The sequence below is a fragment of the Myxocyprinus asiaticus genome, chromosome 16, assembly GCF_019703515.2.
Source record: "Myxocyprinus asiaticus isolate MX2 ecotype Aquarium Trade chromosome 16, UBuf_Myxa_2, whole genome shotgun sequence".
Taxonomy (NCBI): domain Eukaryota; kingdom Metazoa; phylum Chordata; class Actinopteri; order Cypriniformes; family Catostomidae; genus Myxocyprinus; species Myxocyprinus asiaticus.
This window is the reverse complement of record NC_059359.1, coordinates 48,535,827-48,563,426: the sequence shown is the minus strand read 5'-3', so window position 1 is coordinate 48,563,426 and position 27,600 is coordinate 48,535,827. Positions and strand designations below refer to the sequence as shown.

Genomic DNA, 27,600 nt, shown 5'->3' with positions numbered 1-27,600 from the left:
AGTACCTCTGGGTGTAAAGACGGTATGTGTATGTGTTGTCATGCTGGAGATCCGGGTTCGAATCCCACCCCTTGACATATTTTTTCTCATGTCTCTACTCTTAATATTTCCTATAATACTACTTATAGTAATAAATAAAAGAGATTCCTCACAGTGATTTGTCACAGTGAAGGTCAGGGAGTTGAGAGAAGGATTTGATGTGGATAAAATTAACCATGGTTTTACTGTAGTAATATTGTAGTAAACGTGTTTTGGTGGAAACTATATAGTTCTGATGTACTAACCATGGTGTTACTACAGTAACATGTTGTTAATAGTAGTTAATAGTAACCATGTTTACTTTTGTGTTTATATGATTTTACTAGAAAAATACCATGGTGATACTATGGTTACTGTAGTAAAACCATGGTTAATTTTTGTAAAGTAGGGTTAGGGGTAGGGGTTGGTGTAGCGTGTCTGTGGAACTCCAAATAAACACAATAAAAATTCTGCAGTGATGCCACTATACTGTATGTTAGTATTTAAACAGGGGTGTAAGAGTATCTGCCTCTATTTGCACTAAAGTGCAAATAGCATCTAATGCTTGCACTTAGTGTAAAGAAGATGCTTTTTGTTGCTTTTTCCACTTAGTGCAAATAGCCTCTGGCTTTTTTGAATGAAAAATGTATTTATTTTATCAGGTCAGGTTGGTGAAGCTGTAAATGTAGCCGATTGTGAATGTAGCTCTGCTTTTGTTCACACAGACGCGTCCCGGAATTGATCCCGGCAATGTTACAAGGGTCTGATCCCGGGATCAAATTTTCAAGCATTCCGGCACCGGCTTGCATTCACACAGAAGGCTCCCTGGCATTGAACCCACCAATATCCCGGGATCAGAGCCCAGTGTGAATGAGGTTTAAGTTCTTGCAGAAAACAGTGCGAGGTGCACTTGAGTGTGTTTAGAATTTTCGGATGAAAAAAAATCAGATTTGGATTATTTATGAAAACTGGGACACAAGAATGTCAATGTTGTGTTGTGTCACAGCAGTCATTTGAATTTTTATTTTATTTTTTATTTTTTGTATTGTAGTTTTGAAGAAACACCAGAAATCCCCCAAGTTAATTTTTTGGCGTTATGGGGGATCCCTTAATTCTTATGGGAAGTCCCAGACCCCCAAACCCCACCTCAATTTGAACAATGGTTCAGACCTCTATGAAGCAAAACATATTTCTTATCCAAGAACATTCTATCACCAGCATGAAGAAGTCAACTAGAGATGCACGATATATTGGCTGCCGATATACATCGATCAGCAACAACATTAAACCACCTGCCTAATATTGTGTAGGTCCCCATCATGCTACCAAAACAGCGCCAAACTGCATCTCAGAATAGCATTCTGAGATGATATTCTTCTTACCACAATTGTACAGAGCGGTCATCTGAGTTACCGTAGACTTCGAACCATTCCTGCCATTCTCTGTTGACCTCTCTCATCAACAAGGCATTTCCATCCACAGAACTGCCGCTCACTGGATGTTTTTGTTTTTTGCACCATTTGGAGTAAATTCAAGAGACTGTTGAGTGTGAAAATCCCAGGAGATCAACAGTTACAGAAATTCCCAAACCAGCCCTTCTGGCATCAACAATCATACCACGCTCCAGATCACTGAGATCACATTTTTTCCCCATTCTGAGAGTTGATGTGAACATTACCTGAAGCTCCTGACCCGTATCTGCATGATTTTATGCACTGCACTGCTGCTACATGATTGGCTGATTAGATAATCGCATGGATGATTGTTGGTGCCAGACAGGCTGGTTTGAGTATTTCTGTAACTGCTGATCTCATGGGAATTTCATACACAACAGTCTCTAGAATTTACTCAGAATGGTGCCAAAAACAAAAAACATCCAGTGAGTGGCAGTTCTGCAGACGGAAACGCCTTGTTGATGAGAGAGATCAATAGAGAATGGCCAAACTGGTTTGAACTGACAAAGTCTACGGTAACTCAGACAGCCGCTCTGTACAATTGTGGTGAGAAGAATATCACCTCAGAATGCTATTCTGAGATGCGGGTTGGCACTGTTTTGGCAGCACAAGGGGGACCTACACAATATTAGGCAGGTGGTTTTAATGTTGTGGCTGATCGGTGTATTATTGGCAGATAAACAGGAAAATAAATTATTATCATTATGCCAATAATGGAATTACTGCTGTAATTTTAGCCAAACATTTGTTACGGTTTATTTTCTTACGGCTGAGAATCTCTGACTGCCTGCGGCATCTTTCATTCAGGCAGAGACTCGGGCAGCCTCAAAGACTTTGTGAGTGAGAGCCAAGCTCATGTCACTCTTTGAGGATTATTTCAACATCTCTGCACCTTGTTACGTTGTTTTGGGGCTGGTTTTAATTTGGGATCATATGCTGTAATACGGGATTGTCCCGTATTTAAAGATAAAATGATGCACGATTTGTCCTGTATTTAAGCTGGTCAGATGGCGTCACGGTGAAATCGTTCCAGATCGCCAATTTAACATTGATATAAGTTGGAAAATTTGCCTAGGGTGGGTAAGGGACCGTCTGAAAAGTCCACACATTGTACTAAAACGTGCTAATACTGTGGAGGGTGTGGTAAGGGACCGGCTGAAAAGTCCACAAATGGTGGTAAAACTGTGGATTTTTTCTAAATAAATGTTCAATAAGATCAAACAATGTATGAATACAATCATAAAGACAACTGCAGGTGAAGGAAACAAATAAACAAATAAAATAATACAAATTATAAAAATTTTTACAAATATGTATAAACCATCCAAAATGTAGACATGAATAAGATAAAGAAGACAAATAATAAAAAAAATTAAAATAAATATATTTTTAACATATAAATGATGTCTTTTTTTTAATAAGTCATAGGTAAGGAAAGTTCTCATTTTAGCATATAAGAAAGGATATCAATTTTTTATTAATAATACATATTAACTCAACACGTTTATTGCTAAAACTGTGGAGGATGTGGTTAGGGGCCGTGATCCTAGTAGTTCCAGGTTAAAGGGTTAAAAATTAGATTTTTTTTATTTTTATATCGGGTATCGGTATTGGCCACAATGAGCTGTGAATTTTCAGTTATCAGTATCGGCCCAGAAATTCCATATTGGTGCATCCCTTAAATCAACACTTCAAATGTTCTCTAGCAGCACATTACAGCCTTTTTTGTGTATGTCTGTGTCTTTGAGCTTTGCACATTTAGGTGGAAGAATATTTGCACAATCTTGAATGTAGGTGTAGAGTGTCTGTGGACTGCAGTTTTCAGGTCAAACCACAGACTTTCAAATTAATTCAAATGGAAGCCTTGGATGAGTCGTAAACACAGATCTCTGGCTGACAGAAACCGGTTCTCCTATGGGATTTCCCTGTATTTGGCTTCATCTATGTTGCGCCTGGTGCCAGCAAGCTTTCCGGTGCCAGCAAGCTTTCCAGCTCCACCTGCTGAAAAATTGCCTCCAACTGCCATCACCACCTATGCCTGGGATCGACTTAAATGGTTGCAGGGACTTAAAATCCTCATTGAACAGTTTAAATGAAAAACATGAATGAAAACCTTGCTTTAAAAATGATTTGTCTTTAGACCCCTGTGACCAAAGCCAAAGGCGACTCTGGCAAGGAACCCAAAACTCCATAAGATAGTTAGTTAAGATAGTTAGTTAATGTAGATTTAGTTAGTAATCTTGGGAGAAACCAGGTTCAACTGGGGGTGCCAGTTACCCTCTGGCTATGCAGCATGAAAATAATGATAATATTAGTTGTCTATGTGTAATATGTCTTGTTTTATGTGAGTAAGCTAAGTAGATGTTTGTGGGCAATGTTTAAAACTAGAGGATATTGATTGATTTGTAAGATTAATGAATAAGTGTCTTTAAAGTCCATCCCAAATTAACTGCGGAAGTGCAGATAAATGAGGTGTCCATTTTAATTGGCTGTTGAAGGCTTTAGTTGGAAGTAATTTATTGTCTGTGTATTCTATTTTAAGAGAAGTGATGCAAGCAGTGTTCAGAGAAGTGTTACTCGCTGTTCGATTGGACACAGGGCTTCTAATGAACTCCAGGCATGATTTAACTGTCTGTTTGTAGTAACCTGGGTTAATAGTCTAGCTTATTACACAATGGTACAAGGAACCCCCTGATCACAGGATTCAAGCCTGCAACAACAGCCACCCAGATCTGTAACCATTAGGCAACACCACCCTCATGAATAAACAGTTAGTGAGGAAGGAACATTAAAGGGGTCATGTCATTCATTTTTATTTTATTTTATCATTTTCCTTGAGGGTCACTTATAATGTTAGTATTTATTTTCTTTTTTTTTGCACCAAAAACAACCATAATATAGTATTACATTACCTTTTTCCACATTGTCTCTGGGCCTTTGTCTGAAACACTTGGTTTGGAATGCTATGTGTTTCCACAACTAGGAACACAACTACATCTGGGGGTCTTACTCATTATCCAAATCTTTTCGTTGGTAAACAAAAAAAGTAAATGACAACAGTAGTACCACTTTCAGAACTGGAGTACCTCAACCGCTCTCTCTTTAACCGTGCCAATTACATACACTATATTGCCAAAAGTATTCGCTCATCTGCCTTTAGACGCATATGAACTTAAGTGACATCCCATTCTTAATCCATAGGGTTTAATATGACGTCGGCCCACCCTTTGCAGCTATAACAGCTTCAACTCTTCTGGGAAGGCTTTCCACAAGGTTTAGGAGTGTGTTTATGGGAATTTTTGACCATTCTTCCAGAAGTGCATTTGTGAGGTCAGACACTGATGTTGGACGAGAAGGCCTGGCTCGCAGTCTTCGCTCTAATTCATTACAAAGGTGCTCTATCGGGTTGAGGTCAGGACTCTGTGCAGGCCAGTCAAGTTCTTCCACACAAAACTCGCTCATCCATGTCTTTATGGACCTTGCTTTGTGCACTGGTGCGCAGTCATGTTGGAACAGGAAGGGGCCATCTCCAAACTGTTCCCACAAAGTTGGGAGCATGGAATTGTCCAAAATCTCTTGGTATGCTGAAGCATTCAGAGTTCCTTTCACTGGAACTAAGGGGCCAAGCCCAGCTCCTGAAAAACAACCCCACACCATAATCCCCCTCCACCAAACTTCACAGTTGGCACAATGCAGTCAGACAAGTACCGTTCTCCTGGCAACTGCCAAACCCAGACTCGTCCATCAGATTGCCAGATGGAGAAGCGTGATTCGTCACTCCAGAGAACGCGTCTCCACTGCTCTAGAGTCCAGTGGTGGCGTGCTTTACACCACTGCATCCGACGCTTTGCATTGCACTTGGTGATGTATGGCTTGGATGCAGCTGCTCGGCCATGGAAACCCATTCCATGAAGCTCTCTACACACTGTTCTTGAGCTAATCTGAAGGCCACATGAACTTTGGAGGTCTGTAGCGATTGACTCTGCAGAAAGTTGGCGACCTCTGCGCACTATGCGCCTCAGCATCCGCTGACCCCGCTCTGTCATTGTACGTGGCCTTGGAGTTGCTGTCATTCCCAATCGCTTCCACTTTGTTATAATACCACTGACAGTTGACTGTGGAATATTTAGTAGCGAGGAAATTTCACGACTGGACTTTCTTTCACAAATGTTTGTAGAAGCAGTCTGCATGCCTAGGTGCTTCATTTTATACACCTGTGGCCATGGAAGTGATTGGAACACCTGAATTCAATTATTTGGATGGGTGAGCGAATACTTTTGGCAATATAGTGTATGTTGTGGAGGGAGGACTATTCAATTGAACACCATATTGTGACATAACTTTGTGGCCAATTTTGAAATTAGTTGTTTTTGCAGAGTGGAAACAATAAATGCACTTTTTGGCTGGAGAGAATGTTTTGAGTTTCTGAAACTTACAGTATGTTTTTATAGAACAATGGCCTCTTATCTGACAAAATATCATAATACTGTATATGATATGAAATATTTGATTCCTGATGACATGATCCCTTTAACATGGCTCTGTTCTAGAGCAATGTCATTAGGGTTGGGTATCGATAGAGAGTTCCCGAATTGATTACATTTTGATTCAATTCAGATTTAGATATATTTGATTCTGACTCATTTGTCTCTCTCAGCTAATGCTTTTGATTATTCAGGGTCTAACTTGGTAATGTAACTTGGTACATTACAAAAAACTATGCCCAAACTATGCTGTTCAATTATTACAGGGCCCAAACTATGCTGTCAAATTGTTCAACTATTTATTTAAAAGATGTGATTATCAACACAACAAAAACTGTACATTAAACTTTAAAGGAAGAGTAAAATATCAATCTTATGATTTTAAGAATTGATATCAGGATTGTTAAATTATGGCTGTCAGTAGATTAAAATGCTTAATCATGATTAATCCCTTTTTTTTTTTTAAGTTAATCGCGATTAATCGCAGTTTTTTTTTTTTTACACTATATATACATATATATATATATATATATATATATGTATATATGCTTATTTTCCTGTCAAAATGCATTTATTTCCATCTTAGGAAAAAACAATATAATGCTTTATTCATATTTTCCAAACATAGCCTTTCACAGTACAAAGTCAGGAATGCACTAAAATATCACCAATTCATCTAAATGTAAAGTTTTCCCAAAGTCTAATTGGGAGGTCAACTTACTGAATGAATTAGTCACCATAGGTTAAGTATTCATTCATATTTTAATTCATTTCATATTTCAATATTCTCTATATATCTCATAATTTTACATTAAAAATATTCATCTCATAACATTATATGTGCATTTGCAATTTCTGTGTAAATGCATTTATTCCTGCTCTGTGAAAATACACCTAATTGCCACTTGAGATGCAGCTTCTGTGTCACCTTTGCTGTGTAAAGATGGCTTTAGTCCCTATAGGTTTAGTATTCATTGCAATGGGCATTAAATCTCTTAAACTCTCATCCTCCACAATATTGATCTGCCAGTAGACTGCGGCTATCCGCTTTCCTACTGCAGTCCTGAAGCTGCGTTCATGTTTCGCGTTAGAGTGTCAACGGTGCCACTTTGAACTCCACGGGAAAAGTGGAGTGATAGTTAAGAGTTGCTGTGCTTCTGTGGTAATTAAAATGCGCTGAAAGTACTTGATTTCTATCACAAGTCCAATCTAGGCTTGTTTTATACATCAATTAATAGCGTTAAAGAGGTCCATTCTCCATCATTTTATCACTGACAGGGAAGCGCTGTTGTGGTTTGTGTGTCAGTGTAATGACTCCGGGCAGACACATTACAAAGGTTCTGCCCTCCCAACAAGTGTTTATGCTGGTTTATGCTGTATTAACAGTAAATGCGTTAATCACGGTTAAGAAAAATTAACATGTTAAACTTTTTTATTAATCGCGTGCGATTAACGCGTTAATTCCGACAGCACTAATTTAAATAAATATTTTCTGTATATATATTATATATTTACATTTACAGTCTGTTTTGGGCCTTGGCGGCTGGAGCTGGATGTTTTGATCAATGTCAAAATGACCCATGTCTATTTAGAGACATGGGTCATTTTGACATTGATCAAAACATACAACATTCCTCAAAAATCAACCATGAACTTTTAAAGTTTTTTAAGGGTCATCACAGTTATCAGACATGAATATTGAAATACCCTCACTATTATTAAAGTATTAATATATACAGTGTATTAATATATACTGTATAATATATACAGTGTGTATGTATGTGTGTGTATATATATATATATATATATATATATATATATATAGATAGATAGATAGATAGATAGATAGATAGATAGATATTAGGGGTGTAACAGTTCAAATTTCACAGGGTTCGGTTTGTATCATGGTTTTAGGGTCACGGTTTCGGTACGGTTCGGTATTTGTTACATTCAGGAAAAAAAAAATATTGCTGCCAAATCCAAAGTAAAAATATTCTATTTGGTAACAGACACTTCTAGAGATTTGCCCTCACTACAAATCACCATGGTTTTACTACAGTAGCCATATGGGGCTTATCCACTGCACGGTACAGCTCAACTCGGCTCGACTTCCACTGTGGATAGTACCTGGTACCTGATACTTTTTTTAGTACCAACTTGGTCGAGGTTCCAAGCGGGCCGTGCCGATACTAAATGTGACGTCAAAACCCTGCAGATCACTGATTGGTCAGAAAGAATCATCACTACCAGCGTCACTGGATTTGCAACACGGGACATCAACCCGCTAGTTTTAAAGTTAGCAACAGCGATAGCAGTATCATTTGTTCACGCGACTTTTGAATTGTAAAAAGAAATGGCTGTGCACAAAACCACGCCGTGGTCAATAAACAAGGTGCAGACATTCCTCTCGTTAGCGACGAACGAAATGACGCAAAACGAAAAAGTCTTTCAGGAAGTGTCTCAGCTGTTGGCCGCACATGGCTACCACCGGACCTACCAACAGTGTAGGGAAAAGTAAAAAAAACGTAAAAGTGACTACAGAACCATCAAGGACCACAACGGACAGAGTGGTTCAAACAGAAGAAAGTGGAAGTGGTGTGATCAGATGGACGCTATCTATGGCAATAGACCGGCGAGCAATGGGAGGATTGTTGGAGTCCACGATGGAGGATGGTACGTTTTGTTACGTTAACTCTATATTCTGCTTGAAAGCTTCACTTTATTTAGTTGACTAGCTACTGGAAAGCTTGCTTCTAAAACAACCAGGCAAAATCACCATGCAACAACTGCTTTATGCAGCACAATGAGCTAGTAGCTAACAGCTAGTGGTCGTGTTATTGTTTATAGTCAGTAATGTTTGTGTCACGTTTAAGATGGTGTCACAGCAGTAGAGGCGCCGCAACTATGACGATCAGCCTATAATCCCACCCATGTTGAGGCAGCACTAAACTGCAGTGGAAAAGCAAGCTCAGAAAAGTAAAGCGAGCAGAGTTGAGTCGAGTCGAACCGTAACGTGCAGTGGAAAAGTGCCAATAGTTTAACAATGATATTTGTAGTAAAATCACACATTCCTCCTGTAACCATCATTAAAATTTTCTGTGACTTGTGCCACAGTAGACCTTCTGTCGATTTGGATGCCCTCGCTCATCGATGAGCCTTGGGCACCTAACACCCTGTTGCCAGATTTTGGTTTGTCCCTCCTCGGACCACTGTCAGTAGGTACTCACCACTGCTGACTGGGAGCACCCCACAAGCCTTGCTGTTTCAGAAATGCTCTAACCCAGTCGTGTGGACATAATTTGGCCCTTGTCAAAGTCGCTCAGGTTTTTACTCCTGCCCATTTCTCCTGCTTTCAACACGTTGACTATGAGAACTGATTGTTTGCTTACCATCTAATCTACCCAGACCTTGACACGTGGCCTTGTTAGGAGATGATCAGTGTTATTCATTTCACCTGTGAGTGGTCATAATGGTTTGGCTCATCAGTGGATACGGTACTGTGCACAAGTTTTAGGCACCTGTGAAAAGTGTTGCAGAGTGAGGATGCCTTCAAAAATAATGCCATAAATATCATTTATCAATTAACATCATAAAAGTCCAGTAAACATAAAATAAGCTAAATCCATTTTTGGTGTGACCACCTTTACTTTCAAACACAGTTTTTGCTTTGCCACATGTCTTCTATCTATTTAGGCTGTTTCAGTTGCTTCTGTCTCCTCTTGTAATCCCAGACTGACTCGATGGGGGCTTTGTGGGGGCCATGACATCTGTTGCAGGGTTCCCTGTTTTTCTATTCTGTGCTATTCTATTTGCAAAATGAATGTTTGGGAGTCTAAAATGTATGTTTCCTATTGACACACTAGAGGTGAAGATATAAATAACCATCTTAAGAAACATTTTTTTTTGAACATTTTACCCCCCCCCCCAATGGAAACATGTAAATGCTTTACACTGCAAATGTTCAAGCCAAATCTATGCCCTTGACTTTTACAAAAATTACTGAAAACAAGTAGTTCAGCTTATGGCATGCACCAATTTCACTTTTTTTTTACTGTCCAATACCAATTCATATACCTTAACTCAGGGTATCAGTCAATATTTTTTGGATCTGATTTTTACCTGTCAACTTAATTAGTATTTCTAATATAGTAATCATCATTATTATAATGAGATTTATTTCTCAACTGATCTTCTTCCTTTAACATGTATGTGCAGAACAAAGAGAAGGAGCGACTGAAGGCACGGGAGAAAGAGACAAAGGAGCGTGAGGTGCGTTACAGTAATGGTCACCTGTTCACCTCGCTCACAGTGTCTGCCACCACCCTCTGCTCTGCCTGCAACAAGAGCATCACTGCAAAAGAAGCCCTCAGCTGCCCCAGTGAGTCACACATGACACTAACACACTTATTCCAACACATGATGTCTCATGTAATTTTAATTCTAATAATTACTAGGGCTGTCAATCGATTAAAAATTGTAATCAAATTATTTACATGGTATGCCAATTAATTAATGAATCGCAATTAATCACATAAATATTTGCTGAGAAAGCAAATATAAAATAACAATAATTCAATATATAATGATTAAATAATTATAAATAGTTATATTTAAATAATTATAAATAAAATATACACTTGCATCAGACAGATGCTTTTGGAGCGTCTCATTTGCGTCACGTCATAAACATACCGTTTTTAGGTCGCTGTGTCAAGTTAAACGAAGTTTGAAAGAATCAGATTTTTTTGGCCTATCTGACTCAATTCCATTTAGGTTTTTGTAGTCTGAACAGGACAAAAACATCAGATTTTTACCACATTCGTAGGTGGTTTGGAATCCGATAAAAAAATCTGTTTTTTCATAATGTGTCTCAGCCTGAATGGTCATATGGGATTTTTATGTGTTTTTTCGTCATTCATTGTGCGCGACAAGTTGTTTCGTCGAGAAGAAATGTACTGCGTTCCAAACGGCTTAAATTATGCCTTCACAGGGCACTTCGAAGGGAAACTAATAATGATGAAATGCGGGACAGATTAGCTAAAATTGGACTATTGTAAACACTAGCAGCAATAATCATTGCCACCTCTCTAGTTTTTTAAGCCGTTGTGATGCGTACGGGTTTGCACTCCATCAAGCTGTGTTTGTATGCAAGAATGTGAACTCGGGGGTCACGTGATGCCATGCGAGGATCAGACGTGTAAACGGTGAGCTCTGCGCACTTTGCTAGATTTTAAATTATTTTCATGTTATAATCTGGTGAAATTCGATACACCCAGTTACAAATCCTTGGGCTCTGGAGACATTGATGAAACCTCTGATGGGCCTGCAGACCGGGGACTCGATTTGGATGGCCAACTTGTCTGAGATGCTGACGAAGATTGTTGCTAACTTGAAGGATCTCGCTGTAATACGTCGATCAATTACGGCGATGGAAACTAAATTCTATGAGTTGGTTACAAGATTGACAGATGTTGAGAAATGGATCGATTATCTGGACTAATCGGAAAGGGAATTATCCGCTAATCCGCTCACGAACAAAATAGACCTGGAAGGCATTTTGGAAAAACTGGAAGATCTCGAAAATAGGAGCTGAAGGAACAACGTACGGATTGTTGGAATTCCTGAGCATGAAGAAGGCAGAGATATGGTGAAATTCCTGAATGAGCTCTTCCCGAGTCTGCTAAACATAACAGGCAATAAGCTGGAAATCGAGCAAGCTCACAGAGTCCCGGCTCACAGATCTGCTGAGGGAGACAGGCTCCGATCAATTCTGGCCAAATGTTTGAGATCATCCGATAAAGATCTCGTGTTGCTCCAGGCGAGGAGCAAAGGAAAGCTTTCTTGGAAGAATCACAATATTTTCTTGTTCCCGGACTTTGCGAATTCGACAAGAGAGAAACGCGATCGGTTCAAGGAATGTAAGAAATGGAAGATCGCTTTTGCACTGATGTTTCAGAATAGACACCAAGGACTGCCACAAAGTATTTTTATGCCCCAAAGAAGCACTGTCCTTCATAGAAATAATGGGTGAGTAAACCATTGAGTGTTTCTCATGTGAGTGAATTGACTCGCTGTACATTGACTCGACTGTCTGAGGAAGCTAGGTGCCATTTTTGTTTCTATTTGCGTTGGCTCTGCCTAGCGGCTGGAGTTTGTTTTGTGGAATAACACTTTTAATTCAAGAAACTTTTGCTATGACGGAAGATCGCTTTTACACTGAAGTTCCCGGCCAGATTGAGAATGGACACTATGGATGACCGCAAAATATCCACATCCCCACACAAAGGATGTGTTTTATAAAGTTGACGGACTGAGTAAGTCATGGTGTATTTTTATTTTTTTTTTACGTGGCCTCTGAGTGAATTTGACTCTTGACTATCCGAGGAACCGGGACGCCTGTTTTGTTTCTTTTTGTGTTGTTTCCACCTAGCGGCTGGAGCTTGTTTTGTTGAATAACACTGCTTCGGGACAGTTGTGAATGAATCTGTTCATTCTTTGTGCTTATGCTTCCTGTTGGCTGGAGTTTGTTTTTGTGGAGTAGTTTTCTGGGACATTGGAATGATTACGTCATCTGCTGCACTCATAAACAGCCGGCTCACTGAACACTCATTTGTCTGTCCGAGGAAACTGAACAGCTTTATATCGGCTGGATTTTTTTTTGTGGAAAAAAAAAACAATTCGAGACATTTCTGTGAATTAATCTACACGTTCTTTGTGTTTATTCTGCCTATTAGCTGGGGTCTGTTTTACAAAGTATTTTCTGTTATGTAATTTTGCCTCACAAATTTTTGAGGCAAAATTGAGCAATCCGATGGCAAAATTGTCGCAGGGACTCTCGTAGGCATACATGGACTGTTTGAGTTTAGAGGGATGGACGCTGGTTGGCGCTGTCGTGCGCAGGGTTAATGCGCATGTTTTTCTTTTTTTCTGTATGTTTGGTTTGGGGTGGAGTTCGGGGGTTTGGTTGTTGCACTAATGAGGAATGTGGTCTGTATAATCTTGCTTTTGACACACAATTTATTTTTTATATTATAACAAAATGTAAAATGTTAATATGAGTGGGTTATCTTTCTCCACGTGGAATGTGAATGGGTTGGGGCACCCCATAAAAAGAAGGAAGGTTATTTATTTTCTTAAGTGTAAGAAATGTGATATAGTGTTTCAAATGCAGGAAGCTGATAAATTTGGGAAGATATGGGGTGGACATGTTTTCTTTAGTGCTTGCTCAAGTAAGAGTAGGGGAGTCATTACACTGATAAATAAACATATAAAATTCAAATGTCTCAAACAGAGTAAAGATAAATTAGGAAGAGTCATTATTGTTTTAGCAGACATTCAGGGGCAAAGGTTGATTTTGGCTAATATATATGCACCGCTGATGACCAGGGCTTTTTTATAGATCTTGAAGGGATGTTGCAAACCGTTGGCACCTGTCATGATATAATATTGGGAGGAGACTTTAATCTATTGATGGACTCAGTCCTTAGTCACAGTGAAGCAAAAGTGTTCCACTTAAGCACAGGTTCGAAAACATCGCGAAAAAGAAGACGCTGCACTTATTTTTTGCCTTCATGTAAAACGGCAGTTCCATGCACCGTTTTCCAGCAGTGGTGCTCCCCAATCTACAGCCCCACGGCAAAAGAAAACATATTTTCCCGAGTTGTGAACGTCCGTTTGCAGTCTGAATTGAATATTGGGATAAAAAGACCATATGCCGCAAAATAACGGGATGGAAACACATCTTTGAAATTAGTTTGTGGCGAAACACAACATCCATCCCGTGGATTCCGATTCACACACAAATTACTCTTATGAAATGATTATTTTTAATAAATCAAAACAGACAGAGCAACCAGTGTAGTCCTACAAACAAATGACTCTTATGAACCGATTCTTTTTAGTGAATCAAGAGGCTGGGTTTCCCGATAATGTTGCAACTTAAGCTTTAACGATCATCTTAACCTACGTCGCTCATTATTTTACAATGGAGTAACGCCTGTTTCCCAAACCAGCACGTAGATCGCTCGTTATAAAGTAGAACTTAAGTGCTTTGTTACGGGAGCTGTCCAGTCCAAAGGTGCTGATCACTTTGGCCAGTATGTCCTATGTCCAGAGTTTGTATTCTCAACATGAAAATAATGTGGAAATACTGACATACATGGAAGTTGTTTGTAACCTTGTCGAGGCGCCGAAATTTATTAACTATTACAGAATTTAATTTTAGAAATAATGATGACTTTAGTAAGACAGAGTTTCAGATGTATTGATGCTCAATCATTGAGATTCTTGAAAGTGACGCAATAAATACACATAACGTGAATGCACACGATGTGAATCGTAAGCGATTCTCACGTAGCCTAAAGTTTTTTGGCTAGAAACTGAACAAATGCGCACAGAACAGGATTAAAATGACAGACATCAGTATTAAACTACTCATAGACCTTTCTAAATATTAATAGATCATCTAGTTAGAGTTCAAGGCACTGTATACTTGTAACCTTACTGCCATTATGCATCATGCAATTTCTTACTGCCTTGTAAGAGACTATAGGTGAGCCGATTTGAACCAGCCATTGGAGGAAGGAGGAAGGAGGAAGAGAGAGGGAATCTCTCATTGCACACTCCCGCTCTGATCTCCTCTAACCAAATTTTAATCATTTATTAGGCATATTTATTTCAGTTTTAAACTGCATGGTCACATTACATTATTCAAGTTTTCTTAAATAATCTGTTTAATAAGAACCATATAGGCTTACAATTATGCTTATCAATGAAGGCTAATATAACGTTATACTCTATTACGTGTCTTGTAAATTTAGACCAATCATGTCGCATATGCAGACTGCGGAGACTGCCTATTGATTTCATAGTGATTTTTTCAACACATTTTTATCCTCTGAAATAGTTTACAATGGCTTTCCATTGCACTTAATGGACTTAAGAGTGGTTCAGAGCTCTCGTTAATTTACGAACATTTTTACGAACTACATAGATAACTATGCTTTTGGGAAAAGCGCCTTGAGATTAAGTACTACTTAAGTGCTGCTAACATTCTACTTAGTGCTTCGGGAAACCCAGCCAGAGAAACCAGTGTAGTCCGACAAACAAATGACTCTTATAAACAGATTCTTTTTAGTGAATCAAAACAGACAGCGCATCCAGTGTAGTCGAAAATGACTCTTATGAAGTGGTTCTTTTAATAAATCGTTCATAAAGACTCACAAACTGACTGACTGATTTTCCTTATGCCAAGCTGTATTTAAAGAGACATATTTGTAGCAAGTTGTTTTTTTGTAATACAGTTGTGCTCAAAAGTTTGCATACCCTTGTAGAATTGGTAATATATGTACCATTTTTAAAGAAAACAAGAGTGAGCAGGCAAAACACATTTCTTTTTGTAATTAAATTTTTTTATTAAATCATACAATAACAATGAAATGTACAACATTATATATATATATATATATATATATATATATATATATATATATATATATATATATATATAAAATCAACATTTAAACCCCACAACCCACCCTCCCTCCCCGACCCCCTCCCACCCCCAAAAAAAACAACCCTGTGGTCAAACATAAGTAAATATATAGAAATAAAAATCAAACAGACACACATATATACATATATAAAAAAAAAAAAATACATACATATACAAACATAAATACATACACATATATATACACATACAAACATACATACATACACACACATAATAATAATAATACTAACTATATTACACTACTCTCTCCACACCCCACCCGAGAGCCCTCCAAAAACTCCAAATACCTGCCCCATTTCCGTATAAACATATCCAAGCCACCCCGTCTTCACGATAATACCTCCTCATAAGCTGCCACCCTCCTCACCTCCGTGCACCACTCCGGATATGGGGGCACACCAGCTGACCTCCAACCCCTCAAAATAACTTGCCTGGCGATCATCACACAGGTCAGAACCCAGTTCTCTATATGGCCATCCCCCACATCGATGACCGCCCAGAACACAAACACAGTACACTGATGCCTCATGACCTTTTCCAAAAGCCACAGTCACCTCTCCCAAAGCATCTGCCTCCTTGTCTGAGACTGAACACATAGTAATAAAACAAAATCTTGGGTAGGCCTAGCCCTCCTTTGTCAATCAGCCTATGTAACTTATTAAAATGCAATCTGGGACATTTACCATTCCAAATGAAGGACTTCGCTATGCTATCAAATTGCTTGAAATAAGAGAGAGGGACATCTACAGGGAGAGATTGTAGCAGGTAGTTAAATTTTGGAATACAATTCATTTTAATAACATTAACCTTCCCAATCATCAGTAAATGTAATGAAGCCCACCTGCCCACATCGCTCAAAAATATTTTTATTAAAAGGGTCAAAATTAACACTAACTAAATCAGACAGATTTGCTGGGAATAAAATCCCCAAATACTTAATGCCCTGTTTGGGCCACTGGAAGGCGCCCGGCTGGAAAGCCGTTAGAGGACAGTACGCTGTCAGAGCCAAAGCTTCGGATTTAGACCAATTGACGTTGTATCCTGAGAACTTGGAAAAGGAATTAATAATTCTGTGGAGGCAAGGCATAGATCTAGTAGGTTCAGAGACAAATAATAAAATATCATCTGCGTAAAGCAGAAGCTTATGCGCCACACCTCCCGCAACCACCCCTGGAAAATCATCCTCCTTTCTTATCGCAGCTGCTAATGGTTCCAGGGCAAGACAGAACAATAATGGGGAAAGAGGGCAGCCCTGCTGAGTGCCCCTATTCAGAGTAAAATAATGAATCCATTTGTTTGTACCGCTGCTACAGGGTGTCTATAAAGTAACTTAATCCAACCAATAAATGTACTCCCGAACCCATACCTTTCCAAAATCTTAAAAAGATAATCCCATTCAACCATATCAAATGCCTTTTCGGTGTCAAGTGAAATGGCAGCGACCGGAGACTGATCATTCGCTACTGACCACATGATATTGATGAGACGCCTAATGTTATCAGAAGAGCTACGGCCCCGAATAAACCCCACCTGAACTATATGTATAAGAGATGTCATAACTTTACTTAATCGATTAGCCAAAATTTGTGACAATATTTTTACATCTAGTTGGATCAGGGAGATTGGACAGTAACTTTTACACTTGCTTGGATCTTTGTCCTTTTTAAGAATCAAACTGATCTGGGCTTGTGTCATGGTTGGAGGAAGCTTTACATTCTTTAATAATTAAGTATAAACTTCTCAATCGTCAGTTTAGGAAGATCTGCCCCTAATGAGGGGTGCCAGCGGTTTGCAGCATCCCTTCAAGATCTATAAAAAAGCCCTGATCATCAGCGTTAGGTGCGTAAATATTAGCCAAAATCAACTTTTGCCCTTGAATTTCAGCTAGAACAATAATGACTCTAACTAATTTATCTTTAGTCTGTTTGAGCCATTTGAATTGTAGATGTTTATTAATCAATATAATGACTCCGTTGCTCTTACTTGAGCCAGCACTAAAAAAAACATGTCCACCCCATATCTTCCCAAATTTTTCAGCTTCCTGCGGGGAGAGATGTGTTTCTTGAAGAAACACTATATCATATTTCTTAAGTTTAAGAAAAGTAATAACCTTCCTTCTTTTTAGGGCATGCCCCAACCCATTTACATTCCATATGGAGAGAGATAGTACACTCATATTAACATTTGACATTTTGATATAGTAGAAAAAAATTTATTGTGTGTCAAAAACAAAATTTTACAGACCACATTCCCCATTAGTGAAACAATCAAACCCCGAACTTCCCCCCGAACAAAATAAACTGTGCGCATTAACCCTGCGCACGAAAGCGCCAACCGGCGACGATCCCTCTAAATTCAAAAGGTCCATGAATGCCCACGAGCCCCCACAACAACTTTGCCATCGGATTGCTCAATTTTGCCTCACAAATTGTGAGGCAAAATTACATAACAGAAAATACTTTGTAAAACAAACCCCAGCCAATAGGAAGAAAGAACACAAGGAACGTGTAGATTCATTCACAGAACTGTCTCAAAGGTGTGATCTTCCACAAAACAAATTCCAGCTGATATAAAACCGTTCAGATTCCTCGGACAGACAAACGAATGTTCAGTGAGCAGCTGTTATGAGTTCAATGGATGACATAATCATTCCAATGTCTGTAAAAATACTCAACAAAACAAACTACAGCCAGCAGGAGGAATAAGCACGAAGAATGAACAGATTAATCCACAGCTGTTCCAAAGGAGTGTTATTCAATAGAACAAGCTCCAGCCGCTAGGCGGAACCAATACAAAAAGAAACAAAACCGGCATCCCGGTTCCCCGGATGGTCAAGTCAGTTCACTCGGAGCCCGCATAAAAGTATATACCATGACTTACACAATCCGTCAACTTTATAAAAGACATCCTTTGTGTGAGCATGTAGATATTTTGCGGTCATCCGTAGTGTCCACTGTCAAACTGGCCGGGAACTTCAATGCAAAAGTAATCTTTCGTCAATGCAAAAGTTTCTTTAAGGAAAAGTGTTATTCACCAAACAAGCTCCAGCCGCTCGGTGGAGCCAACGCAAAAAGCAAAAAGAAACCAAAATGATGCCCAGCTTCCTCAAAAGCCAGAGTAAGTACAGCGAGTCGACCCACTCACAAGAGAAACACCCAGTGGTTTACTCACCCATTGATTCAATAAAAGACTTTGCCTGATTGGGACATTCGTCTTGGCAAAATGCCTCCAGGTCATGCAAAGTCTTTAGTCGTCTTACATGAACCGCACGTTTGAGATCTCCCCAGAGTGGCTCGATGATATTAAGGTCAGGAGACTGTGAAAGCCACTCCAGAACCTTCACCTTTTTCTGCTGTAACCACTGGAGGTTCAACTTGGCCTTGTGCTTAGGGTCATTGTCGTGCTGGAAAGTCCAAGAGCGTCCCATGGGCAGCTTTCATGCAGAAGAATGCAAATTGTCTGCCAGTATTTTCTGATAACATGCTCCATTCATCTTGCCATCAATTTTCACAAGATTCCCCATGACTTTAGAGCTCACACACCCCCAAAACATCAGTGAGCCACCACCATGCTTCACAGTGGGGATGGTATTCTTTTCACTATAGGCCTTGTTGACCCCTCTCCAAACATATCACTAATGGTTGTGACCATAATGCTCTATTTTGGTCTCTTCACTCCAAATTACAGTGTGCCAGAAGCTGTGAGTCGTGTCAAGGTGTTGTCTGGCATATTGTATCCGGGCTTTTTTGTGGCATTAGCACAGTAAAGGCTTCTTTCTGGCAACTCGACCATGCAGCTCATTTTTGTTCAAGTATTGTCGTATTGTGCTCCTTGAAACAACCACACTGTCTTTTTCCAGAGCAACCTGTATTTCTCCTGAGGTTACCTGTGGGTTTTTCTTTGTATCCCGAACAATTCTTCTGGCAGTTGTGGCTGAAATCTTTCTTGGTCTACCTGACCTTGGCTTGGTATCAAAAGATCCCTGAATTTTCCTCTTCTTAATAAGTGATTGAACAGTACTGACTGGCATTTTCAAGGCTTTGGATATCTTTTTATATCCTTTTCCATCTTTATAAAGTTCCATTACCTTGTTACGCAGGTCTTTTGACAGTTCTGGCTCAGTATCTAGCCTGCTCCGTGCATCCATGTGAGAGCTAACAAACTCATTGACTATTTATACACAGACACTAATTGCAATTTAAAAGCCACAGGTGTGGGAAATTAAACTTTAATTGCCATTTAAACCTGTGCGCGTCACCTTGTGTGTCTGTAACAAGGCTAAACATTCAAGGGTATGTAAACTTTTGATCAGGGCCATTTGGGTGATTTCTGTTATCATTATGATTTAAAAAGGAGCCAGACAACTATGTGATAATAAATGGCTTCAAATGATCGCTATCCTTAAATAAAAGACAGTTTGTTTGCATGATCAGTCATATTTTCAAAATCAGTGCCAAAATTTCACAATTTTTGCCAGGGTATGCAAACTTTTGAGAACAACTGTAAATATTAATTTAACAATCACATTTCTAAGTATACAGTCAGAGTAATGGCAAGTAACATGTTAACGGGATTGAAATGGTTGGCCCAAATCATGTAAACATCTTAATTTAATGATTCCTTATACTCTGATTATTGCAATAATCAGAGTATTGGTATACATGTAAACATAGCCTATATCGTCTCTGTTGTTGAATCCAGGGACTTGTCCAGACTTTTTTGACTGGGGTGGCCCATGTGGGGCACAGACTCATTCAAGGGTGTAATGAAGCATAACTCAACATGCCTGATAATAACAATTATAATAATAATAGTGATTTAATTATAAAAATAAGATCTGAACATTTTCAGGAATTTCATTAGTTGAATGTTTAGTTAAATAATTGATTAATTATTATTAAATGTTAATAGTGCAAAAGCACTTTTACAAAAATGTATACTTATAATTACTGACACGCTTTACAGACTGGGTTGTTTATGTTTTTACTCATCAGCAATGAGGTTGTCCTTCACTTGAATATGTTTAATCTCTAGAGCGTACGCTTGCTAAATTAAACTTGCATTAGACGCTGATTAGCATTACGTATCTGATTTATTAATCAGAGCGGATCATGATCACAATAAACGAGTATTTGGAAGGAAGAGGACTCTAAATACACTACAAAATGCTTAAGTGTTGTGGTCTTGTGGATGTGACATGCAGTGCGATCATGCCATATTTCATGTCGGATGACTGTACCCGAAACGTATCCCTATTGACGGCCATTCAAAAACAATCATGAAGTCTAATTTATAATAATAATTTTCATTTTTTGGCCCAGTGTGTGTCCAGAATGTTTGGTTTCGGTAAAGAATTTTGGGATTTTAAATCTTGGGGTATTATCAGAGGACTCCCTGGGCTTTTCAGAAATACCAAATGTTTGAGAGTTTGGCCATGACAACTTCCTCTACTTGGTCTTTAAATATGGATTGAAATGTATTACAGTTCAATTCAGCACAACAAATACAGTATGAATAAAATATTATTTTTTCAATAATTGTTTTTTATCATATGAATTTTATGCACCAAACAATATATAGATATTTAAAAAAGGGAAATTATAAAACTTTTTTCCACTGTGTCTCAGGAACTTATGGTCAGATGACATCATAATAGCTTATAATGTAAAATAATGAGATCTTTATAATGACAGAGCAGGCTGCATATATGAAAATACACAGAAATATTAGTCCACACTTTAAATATATCTTATAAAATATATGTCACAATTTTCAAATCTCTGTGACTTTTTGTTTGTTTTTTGTGGTGGGCATGAATAGAATAAAATAGTGATTGAGAGACATACCTCAAAAGTCTGTTGTATCATATTTGATACATGGATTTCAAAGTGGGTTTTTCAATAAAATAATAAACAACATTTTAACCAAGCACAAGTTGCTTATATTCAGCAAATACTCATTTTAAAATATCAGTAGCAATATAATTATTACTGTCACTTTTACTTTATTAAAATAAGCTGTCATTTATCCCAGCATAAGAGTCACTTATCGCACATGTCCACCGCCATTTTAAATAGATCAATATAAACATTGAAACCACTTTTTTTTTTTTTTTACCAATAACCACTAGATGGTGCCATAAACTTGTTAAACTTACAAACCATAGCCATCAAACATTGTGTATCATATTTGATACATGGCTTTATAGGGTTAATATATGTTGATTTATCTGCACATTATTACAAAGAAAAACATCTTTCATCAAAATGTAATCGGCTGATGTCACCAAGACCTCTTATTTTTCAGCCCTCCACTCATAGAGAGTCTCTATCGGAAATACATCACATTACAGAAATAAAATGTGTTGTGAAAGCCATTTCATGTTGACTTTAAGATGAATGGATTGTCTGTGAAAAAGTGGATAGACAGTTACTGTGGACTGATGGTGTTCATAACTGACGATGACGATGTACATAACTGAGATAAAAACAAGAAGAAACATAAATATTTCAATAAAATATAATCAAATGTGATGGGTCACGCAGAGACTTCTGTAAATGCCCAATTATTGTTTATCACCGTCATTTTACAATATCGTAAAAGTACATGTATTGTCTTGATAAACATACATTTTCACTGATAACTATAAGGTAAAACATTTACAATAAAATACATTTTCAAAAATATATATATTTTTTAAACAATATTTAACTGTAAAATTAAATGAATTGACTTTTTAAATAAAATCAAAAATTTCACCACATGGTAGTTTTTACTGTAGAATTTTTTTTCCAGGAAATATTTACAAATACAAAAGTAGCATTTGTAGTAGCTGTTTAACTGGTTGACATTGACTCAACCATGACATTGAATGAGATTTTGAAGGTGGCTTGAGTCCAGAGGAACCCTAGCTGTCCTCCATACTGCAGTACAGAGCACTGAGAGCAGCCGTTTAGCCCACAGCTGCGGTGACGTATTGATTCACATACAGGTAATTAATGAGTGATGGATCGTGGGGGTTTGAATTCATTATCATTGCTGATGATAACACACTGGAGGTGAGATGGAGGAGGGGAACTGAGAGAAACACACTCACACTTATTTTGTAAGGCTAGAGTTTCACATTAATTTTTTTCCCCTGAGCAGATTCTTCAGACTTTAATATAAATTTAGTGGTTTTATGCAAAATTTCATAAACGTTTGATCCCCTTGCCATTAAATTTCCTCACCTGCATCGCCCTGCACTACAAGGAAGTGTTTGTGGTTTAATCTGATGTAAGACTTCAGACTGACAATGTGGATTTAAGTCTATTGTTACAGTGCAGCATGGGGGTCTTTTGTTGTCTTTATGAAGAAAGCCCCCCTTCTGCCTTGTGTACAGCTGCTACCCACAATCCTTTGTGATGCCCGTAATCTGTGAGTGTGTGCATCAGGAGATCGAAGCTTTAGAGAGATTAACACACAGTCTGTCACACACAACGCATGCACACACTCTGACACATGCACACACAACATATGCACACATTCTCACAAACACAAGTATGGATCATAATATGTACTGTATAATATATAGATTTACAGTTATAGTACAGGTATAAACCTGTGTGGGGTCTCAAAGAACTGTCATAATTAATGATTACTTCATAAGGCAGAACATGAATATTGTCACTCGGTCCCCGTCAAATATGGGCCAATATTTCCAGTAGGCATAATAAACTGTTGAAATTTTAATTTGTTCTACAAAATGATGATTTTGACAATGTTTGAATCTAGGATTGCATATTTTTGATGTGTTCTCATTTGTAGATAATATTCGCATGTAATGTGTGGTTCTAGCACACATGTATTTCTGTATGTTTGATTATAACACTGAAACGTACACAGGGCTCCAGACTGTGACTAAAATGGTCACAAATGCGACCAAAAATAAATGATTGCGACAATAATTTAAAATCTAGTCACCACTGGCGACAGTCGGGATATGTGCTTTCGTATGCGGTTTCATCAGATATCTTGTGAGTTACTGAATACATCTTTAGAGCGCCAGTGTGTCTCGCGCCACTTTTCACCTGTTCTGTTGATGATATGAGCTCGCTGGCTACATGCAACAACAAACACAGCGTGAGCCATGATGTCCGATTCGTGAACAAATTACTCTTTGTCAGATGACAAGAGCTAGTTTGAACTCAGGAGCTTTGGGACTCGTTTCCCAATAATGACTGATCTTAGCGGTTAAGAGCGTTTTCTACGAACGATTCTACGAATGTTCGTTATTTTTTATGTGCGTTTCCCAAAACTGCACTTAACATGAACAAGCGAGGACACACTTTAAGTGCTACTTAAGAGTGTCGCTGTCTGTGAGACAGTGCTGAAATGTGAATGTATAGTGCTGCTCGTCATTGTAACCATTATATTTGTGCAGAACTTTACAATTTGTAATTTACCTAGCTAATATTTGTTTTAAAATATTTTCTGAAATATTCAACCTAATTAACTACATATTTACATATTGTTTACAATAATTTTGTGCATAACAATTTATTTCTTTTACACAATCTGCTTCCGTAATCAGGTGTGCATGTGTAATATTTAGTTTTCACAAATTTTCTTTCGATATGAAAGCTTCCATAAAGCGAATCCTGCTAATTACAAGCATTCATTGAATATTACGAGATTCACCATGTTATCATGCAGTGCAAAATAAGGAGACGTTTAGAAGATGCGCTTTATGGACATTCATCTATGAAACATCTGCTCTTTACTCCCAAAATTGATAACGGTACAGCAACGCTGCATGTGCGGTGCTACACAACTTGAAGTGCTGGCGAGAGCGCCTTTGGGTGTCAGATAGCAAGAGTAGACAAGGATAATGAGCCAGTATATACTGACGATTTTCATGCAGTTCTTGACTTTTTTCTTCTCTCTCTGATTTTAATTTGTACAGTTGTCTGCATCAATCATGCCACTATTTTGCTGTTACCAACTAGTCTAACTAGTCCACACAAATAACTTTATTTGTTTACTAATTAATCTATTCATCCATTTATATAGACTATTTTATGCATTTCATTATAACTATTATTATTTTTAGACTTGTCTGTTAAAATAAAAAATAAATAAATAAAACATTGGTTTCCTGATATTAAAGTTTTAGCATAAAGTCTAGTTATAGGTATTTAAATTGCATCAGGTGTAATTTCACGTTTGTCCTGGAGGTGTTTGCATATGTCTATGTGCTTACGATGCTCTTTGCACTGTATGAGTTCTCGTAAATCTATGAGCATTTTCAAGTATTACTAAAGTTTCGATGCTTTTGGGAAATGGGCCGCAAAACTAAGATGAATCGTTAGATGGATTCTACGATCTACTTAGGCTTACGATGCTTTTGGGAAATGAGGCCCAGGTTAGCAGTTTGAATTCGAGTCACCTTCTCAGCGAATCAGCCGTCAGTGAGTTCACAACTGGGAGTGCAGAGATTTCAAAATAGTAGCCCCATGTGTATTTCAGGCTTGTTTATAATTAAAATTCCCTTTTATGTTCCAAATCTTTTTTTTTTCCTTCCTGTTTATTAGGGCCCAAGCACTGAAAGTGCCAGGCCCTATTGTTCTTCTAAGGATTATTATTTGTATCATTAGGGCCCAAGCACTGAAAGTGTGAGGCCCTATTGTTCTTCTAAGGATTATTAGGGCCCAATCACTGAAAGAGCGGAGGCCCTGTTGTTGTTCTAAGGATTATTAGGGCCCAAGCACTGAAAGTGTGAGGCCCTATTGTTCTTCTAAGGATTATTATAATTTCTTTATTATTATTGTTTTTTCTTCTTCTTTTCAAGGTTTTCGGTATTTTTGGGGTACATAACGTGTGAAAACTCTTGAAAGTTTTGAGTCGTGGCCATTAGGGCGTGGCAAAGTTACAGGTGGGGCTCTGGGGCACTACCTAGAACATGGGCATGTTCGGGGGGCTATGTAGCACATCCCTTTCGAGCTACAGTCACCTAACTTTGTACACATATAGATCTCATGAAGCCGGACAACTTTTGCCCTGACAGTCATAAGCTCTGCCCAAAAGGAAGTTGGCCATTTTGGATTGTTTGAAAAATGCATGCTGTGGATTTTTATATACTCCTCATAAGGATTTCATGTTACAGGTACCAAATGTGGGCGACATCATGCCAAGACATTGACGATGCTAATTTGAGAAAGGAATTTTTTATATATCGAACGGTGTTGCCATGGTGAAGCGATAAAATCATCTAAAAAAAATGGAATAAGGAAATGTCTCATATCAAAATTGAGCCAAGTGTTTGTCCTTGCAGGCTGATCACATTGATGTGGCTATTGTGGGTCACAGTCGTAGTGCCACCAACTGGCGGAAGGAAGTGTGTCACTTTTAACAGACTTTGAAATATCCCTATTATGTTAACCTGAATTGCTTAAAAATGTTTTTTTGAATAATGTCAAGACAGTGCAGATTTAAAATTCTGAAGGGATTCTTGATATCTTAAATACTGTTGCCATGGCAATACATTACATTTCATCATTCCATTTTGTGCATATTCACATGTTTTGAGGTATTTGGCATGGCAAGTTTATGGTTAATAAACATATGTCTTAATTTTTATATAAATAAAATATAATAAAAATCTCAAATGAAATGTAAAAATACTAGAAATACTGTCATTTGTCTCTGTTCAGCTCTGAGTGGCAATTACAAGAAATGTCCAGTAGAGGTCAGCCAAGCTCCATTGTTGAATGATTCCCAAACACTCAGTGACTCACTCTCATTTCAGGCTTGGTGCTTGAGGGCGCTAAATAAAGCTTTACTTACAGCACCCTCAATTGCAGACCAGGGCAAACTACTGCCCGCGGGTCCAATTATCATGAACATTTTTTTATTAGATCTTTCATTTATCTGGCTTTGGGACCTATCACGCATCCACAAGCTTGTAATTTGCTCAGGGTTACCAGATAATAGATGGAACACCCCAAGCAGAAATGTATACTTACACAAATAGGAAATATTTCGCCTTTTGTCATACTTAATTTATGCAATCTGGCAACCTTGCTTTCTCTCTCCTCTTCGAAAAATAAATAGATAAAATACTTAGCGCTCAATAGTGTAATATTATGCTCAAAGAAAAGTGTGATGCAGCCACTCCGTGTCTATTTGTGAGGCTACATGTGCTGTTTAGTGCCAAGTCTGTGAGCAAAACATTTCAGTGACGAACTTTCGTAAAATCTATTTGTTTTAGTAAAAAAAAAAGAGGGGACATGAGAGGAATACTTTGTTCTTTCTGTTATTTGTGAAATTCTGAAGTCCCTTACACCTGTATGCAAATGTTACTCTGGTTATTTAGTTGTGTAGTAGGCTATTCAGCTCTGAATACGTTTATTAGTTTTAATTCTGCTAGAAGCTGGCGTGACTTGTGTTGACGGTGTTTGTGTAATAATCGTATAGTCCTATATATTAGCTAATATTCAAAATATATTTTTTTTAAATTTCAGAGCAATGTTTGAAATCATGTTACATGCCGTTCACATGCTTGAATGCGTTTGTTTTTGCACTAAAATTACACGCAGTGTCTTGACTCGAGACGTTTAACAGTTTAAGTTCTTTTTAACTTGACATGGCATCTAAAACACGAACAAGCCATCAAAGACGTCTATCTAGCGCACGTTTACATTGAAATCATTTATAAAACAGTGCGGACGTGTGAACAGCCCCTCAGTGAAAAGGCGGGTGCACACTGTATGATTTATAATAGTCCTTTAAGATTGTTGCTTGTCAGACTGTACGATATGAATGCATTGATATCACCATGGCATACTGTGCGACATTATGTCAGACTGCACGATACACATCGTAGCCCACTGTGGTCCCAAGCGTCCCGATCAGTGAACGTGACTCACGTTACGGGAGTGTTGCGGAACAGAAGTGAAAGGCGAAATTTGTCCACCACGGAGGAGCATTTTTTTTTGCTCTCTGAAAGTCAGGACATCAGCATTTCCGTTGCTCTAATACCACTACATCACGAGCATAGGCTAACATTTACAAGAAAGATGGATTTTGTCAAATAGGCCTATAATAAGACAGCCTGATCACAAAAACAGAAAAGTACAGATGTTGAGAATGA

The 27,600-nt window shown here is 38.2% G+C and overlaps 1 pseudogene; it reads left to right on the top strand.

Annotated features, from left to right (window-relative positions):
• Positions 1-27,600, top strand: part of LOC127453873 (rho guanine nucleotide exchange factor 2-like) — a 93,095-nt pseudogene that overhangs the window by 18,434 nt on the left and 47,061 nt on the right.